Source organism: Mercenaria mercenaria, chromosome 12 (genome assembly GCF_021730395.1).
Source record: "Mercenaria mercenaria strain notata chromosome 12, MADL_Memer_1, whole genome shotgun sequence".
Classification (NCBI taxonomy): domain Eukaryota; kingdom Metazoa; phylum Mollusca; class Bivalvia; order Venerida; family Veneridae; genus Mercenaria; species Mercenaria mercenaria.
Window position 1 is genome coordinate 7,666,298 of NC_069372.1, and position 6,373 is coordinate 7,672,670.

Sequence of the window (6,373 nt, forward strand, 5' to 3'; positions counted from 1 at the left end):
CAGAGGATGCATGATCAGTGGTGGGCATGACTGGGTGGAGAAGTGAGGTGGGGGAATAGTACAACTTGGAAGGTTTGAAAAAAATCTAAAATAAATGAAAAAAAAAATTGGGGGGGGGGGAGTGGGGTTGGGAGGGGGAGGGGGTGTGACCAAGGCAAGTGGGTGACCAGGTGTGGGTGCGCAACTTCACATGTTTATAATAAATGTTCACAGAAAAGAATGAAAGAAATTTAATGAAATTCTGCCAAATGGTAAGTTTGTTATGTACAAATATGTGGATTTTTAGACAATTAAAGGGCAATAACTCTGAAGTTGCAAAAAGAAATCCGTACAAAATTGTCTGTGCACAACCACATTATAGTGCTCTAAATTCTGTTAAAGTTTCATAGTTCTAGGTCAAATATATCAAAAGTTATGATGCAGAAATTGGCATATCTATAGATCTATAGTACCCTATATAGTTAACACTAGAAACTTCTAAGGGCCATAACCCTGGTGTTACTTGGGCAATCTGTCTGAAACTTGATGGATCCCATAACCTCATAGTGGTGAACATGTATATGAAGTTTGTTTGAAAAAAATCTAAAATAAGGAATGAATTTTTTTTTTGGGGGGGAGGGGGGGGGGAGGGGGATGGGGGGGGGGAGGTGTGTGATCAAGGTAAGGGGGCGACCAGGTGTGGGTACACAACTACACATGTTTACAATAAATGTTCATGGAAAAGAATGAAAGAAATTTAATGAAATTCTACAAAATGGTAAGTTTGTTATGTACAAATATGTGGATTTTTATATAATTAAAGGGCAATAACTCTTAATTTACAAATAAATCCAAATGAAATTGTGTGTACACAACCACATTATGGTGATCTAAATTCTGTTTAAGTTTCATAGTTCTAGGTCAAATATATCAAAAGTTATGATGCAGAAATTGCCATATTTATAGTACCCTATATAGTTAACACTAGAAACTTCTAAGGGCCATAACTCTGGTGTTACTTGGGCAATCTGACTGAAACTTGACGGGCCGCAAGAACTCATTGTGGTGAACATGTATATGAAGTTTTAAATAAATGTTTCCAACCATTTCCTAGATATGGCTCCGGACGGACGGACGGAAAGACGGAAGGACGGACGGACGGACGGAAAGACGGACGGAAGGACGGACGGACGGACGGACAACGCCAAAACTACATCCCTCCGACTTTCGTCGGGGGATAACAAAGATCTACTGTTGTAAAAATCTAGCGATATGTTAATTACAATACATGCATTAAAAACAATCGACGGCAATAATGTTTAACACCATAAGAATGCACACCGCATCTTGAGCAATATCGTATGACAACATTCAGATTTTAAAGCGGGGAAAGTCACGTGCTTCTTTGAAGACTGACTTGACCAATATTATTCCGCCGCTTCTAAAAGGTTTTTACTAATGAACGGAAATCCACTTAGAAACCCGATTCTATTAGTACGCATATGCAGGAAATGAAGGAACTCTTTTACTGTTAGTCATTTTATATAAATCGGGTAAATTACGCGAAATAAAATAAAGGCTAAATCTTGAATGTTTCGAATACCTTTTGTATACTAGAAAAGCAAAATTGAAAACAATAGGTTTATTCTTGTTAAAATAGTCAATCGAGTTTAAAGATATCCAATATGCATATTACATTAAAATAGTTTTACTTTTAGATATAAACTTTTAACGTAGAAAATCCTCTTTTTACATATTTACATTCGCCCCATTCTTATTACGTTCATTTCGTATGAACAGTAAAGGTAAAGGCGCGAAAGTTACGTCAACGCTGCTTAGTTATACCGGGCCGCTGTTATGACAACATCCGCGTAAAATAATGGAGAACGTTCCTTAGATGACGTGGCAGTTGTTCTTTCTAGTGAACAGAAAGGCCGGGGGTGGGAGTGGAGCGGGGGCTGATCTTAATGTGAAGTGCAACTAAAGGAGAGCAATATATAATTTAATCTTCTTTAAAAAGGAAATATAATGTTAATATAAGAAATGAAACTTTTTTCGGTGTTCATGCAAAATGAACGACAGATAGGACCTGCAAATTAAACATGAATCGCTAGCGCGATTCATGGATTTGCCGATCCTATTCTCAAAAAATAATATGTTGAATGCTTCTGTTTTATGACTGCTGTAAATTAAAACCGGAAAATCGTTTACATTTTTATACATAATCATTAAATCTTTGAGAGAATTTTCATTGGTCTGTATACAGTCACATGACTGAGGAAACAAAACGTAAAGACAGACCTGTGGGCGTAGCCAAAATACGTACTGTCCACTAGCGGTACCGTCATGTAACTTTGACATTACAAAATTGTTTGCATTTGATTTCTTTGTATTCAATTTACCTTCAAGATGGTGGATTTGATGATAAAAAAGTTGTTGCCTTTCATCTTCAGTCAATGTAAGATTTGTCGACCTGAAAAAGTGGTATAAACCTCGGGCAACGCATTAGGTTAATATTAGTTTTTCTAGGTCGATAAATTCTTATATCGACCTCATTTAAATAATTTTATATTATATCATACCAGATCTACAGAAATCACAGACCGATGTGATAAAAAAAAATCCGAATTTGCCCTGTAGAAAGAGAAACAATCAAATTAAAAACATTAACAATATTGTAACTAATTAAATAGACATTTAAACAAATTAAAACCTCATTAAAGGATTCTGTATGAAAAAAATATTTTCTTAAAACAAATAAATGAATAATTCAGATTTGAAAATACATGTAAGTAAAAGAATTGTGAAAATATTGGAATGACTTATTGACTTAACATCAAGACCGGTAGAATAAGCAAAGAAGCTTTTAATGAACTATACCTAATCTAAAGATATCTAAAAAAATCAAAACTTTCATTCTTTAGACATAACCTTGATGGCATCATAATGCGCCTCGTAAATATTTAACCGTTAGAAACCACTTGAAAGGGCAATATATCCATTTTTACTTTGATCACGTTTTTCTTTGCTTTGTCGCCATACTAAGAATAAAATATAACTATTTTTTTTATCCATGGTTTTTGAATTCTTCATTGCACGCACCATGCTTTCCCGGAAAATGTGTTCAGACTTCTATAAAGTAGCTATATTGCATAAACTCTGGTCATATATCGTTCTGAAGGTACAATATGCTTTGCATAACCTTTCATCCGAGCGTGACTTTACAATAAAAGGAATATTCAGTTTGTTTCTTACGCACAACAGAAAAAAACAAGGACACCTATCAAAGAGGTAAAGAGGTAGTCACTTTACAGCTCCACATTGACATAGGAGAACGAGTGATTGTATTAACGTGAACATGCACTATATAGATCTGTTTTCGTTCTGTAATTAAACGGAGCTAAGATAATAACTACGAAACTGCTAGGTTACTCTTTACATTCATTTGAGACCCAAAATGTGTAATTGAGTTGGTTTGGGAAAGTGATAGTTAATGTATTTTAACACAGTTTAGTTAGTGGTAGTAAAGGTAGTATTCGTTCTGACCACATAGCTATGTACAGTTTCTATTCACACAATCTTTTTCATCTGTTTTAAAAAAATAATTGAACGAACAATGGAACTTTAGATATACGGACCAATTTTGCTTTGTTTCATTACAGCCAATATTTACGTCTGTTAGATTATTCAGCAGACAGTCAATACTTTAGAAACTGAATGTAATTACAGATCCATCAAACAATGCATTAGCGTTTGAAATGGTCTAGGAATTTGCTGTCTTTTACATAATTCAATTATTTAGTTTCATAATACCGCACGCAAATCTACGAGTTTCGCAACCAAATCGGAAAGTTAATTGCCGCTATGTCTTTTTCAGTCAACTAGTAGTGCATCATTCGTTAAAACCTAATCATAATTTTGAGGATATGGCCTCAGTTAGACTTAAGAAGAGCGTTTTTGTTTGTAAGATATTGCCAGACAGGTACCATTTATAGGCTCCTGTCAGATAGTCGTCTGTCAACATTATACAACGCAATACCAAATATATCAACTTGCTAGAACGGCCAAATATGGAAACAGTATGCAAATAAATGCATTATGTCTAGTGGGATAATTAGAGAGTTCAGAAAACACCTCATGGTCGGAACATTAATATTAATCAGACAGACTGAATTACTTTCAACTATAGTTAATGGATGTGTCGTAACAGTTTTTGACTACTGATGTAAATATCTTGCCTTTGATAGACATTTGTAATTGAATCCTAAAAGGTAGTTTCTCTGAATCTTAGAAAAATTGAGAGTATTCAGAAAATATCCCACGGAGATTTGAGCATTTAATTTTGTATCAGTTACTTCGATTGGCTGCAACTGTATTTCGTTTCTTTAATATCTCTATTGATAGAATAAATATTTTCAAGTGATTGAAAATCTTAGTTTCTTGTGTGAATAGAATGTTTGAATGTCACAGAGAAACAACTTTCTATTAGACTGAATATGTCATAACATTTTTTAAAGGTAGATTTATACCAATGATTGAGATTTACAATGTCATTTTTAAGTGTCTGCATACCCATGCGGCAACATTCTGATGTATTGTTTACCGAAAATGTTTGTTCTTCCTTTATTTGCACGTAATAAGGCGATTGAATCCATGTTTCTGGTACAATATTTTTATTTCCAAGTAAAGGTAAAGTTATGATATTCCTCTATTATATAATGTCTGCAGTTATAAAAGAACCTGATAACATTAGGTTTGTTTACCTACTATCAAAATCGAATGTTCATGAAACTTACTTCCAGTCGGAATTTTTCAACCTATGTTAAAAGTTTTTAGTGCCTATCCGATTGATTGAAATAATGTAAGAAAGAAGCTGTTGTGTGTGCGAGAATGTATCAGAGTAAACAAGAACCGTTAATTGTGTCTATGAAATTTAATTTGCTGAAATGTAAGGGTTATTTTTGGGCGGCTGTTACCGCCAAAATGAATAAATATACAATCCATTCATAAACAAGTCAGTCAGTGGAGTGCATTTCAACGCCGTCTAGTCTAAAACTCCATCCCGTCCAATAAATTTGCAATCAACGCATTTTATTTTGAAACAATTTAATGCAAACCTTCATTCCATCCATCTAAACAAGGAACGATGCATTGAAAAACCATGCAGCTCAATGTGAAGCCGTTTAGCACAACATGAGTACGTGCAGTGTAAAATGAAATGATTTATTACAACGTGACGCCGTGTAATGCATATTGAAACCGCTTTGTGTAATAAAGAGCGGTATATAAAAACTTGATGTCATGAAGTCCAACGTGAAGACGTTTAACGCAATATGAGTGCAGTGTAAAATGAAACGATTCATCAAAGCTTGGCACCGTCTAATGCATACTGAAACCGTGTTGTGTGATTTGGAGCGGCGTATCAAAATTTGATGCCATGCAGCCAAATGTGAAGCCGTTTAACGAAACACGAAAAAGGTTAATAAGACTATCAGTTCATAAGTTTGCCCTGTTATAAATATAGATTCTGGATCTAAGATTCTAAAGTATTTGCTAACATTTAGATTCCTCTTTGAATGGCTGCCGCTACTAAAAGGTTTTTGCTTATGCAATTGGACGGAACTATATCAAGCAATGGATGTAGTGATATTTTATATAATATGTGTATATTTTCAAATTACGTAAATCGAATAAATTAGGTTTTACGCAGGAAAAGTGTAAACACCTTTTGCATGTTAAAAAACATTTGCAAAGACAAAACTGAAAAAGGTTCAATAATTTACCTATTGGTCTTATCTAATTTAATTGGTCTCAAACTCCGGCATCTGATTGCTGCAGTTAGAGGACGACAGGGAAAGTTTTGCCACTGACTGTTCCAATGTTGTGTCCTCCCGTTTCCCTTTATCATGTATGTCTGCGTATGTTGGTTACCTTTGTGCTATTTTTGTATTCATTTGTGCTTATATATGTATCAACTCAGTCGCTGTACATTAGTATACATTTATACGTATCCCTGTTTTAATACAGAGTGATGTATTGATGGCTCGTTCTTTGAATGGGACCTTTAGCTTTTCCTCGTATATCTACACACATGGACTTATTCTCATGGAGCCTTTGTTAGACATCAGATCTCTGAAGAGACAATCTTTAGTTTATCTTTAAAGTTGCCTATATATGTGTTCAGTGTGTTTCTAATCCAGTGGTGATCGAATAAAATTGTGTGTTGTACTTGCTACTTTATTAATCATTTGAGAAGTACTTGTGCTTAGACCATAAAGTACTTCTTGTATCAGACAAATTTCCTTTTGTCTAGGGACATGGAGTGTGTTCAGAAAGCACATCATGGATAACAGTATATTCAATTATATTTCTGACAGATTGAATAAGTTAAGTA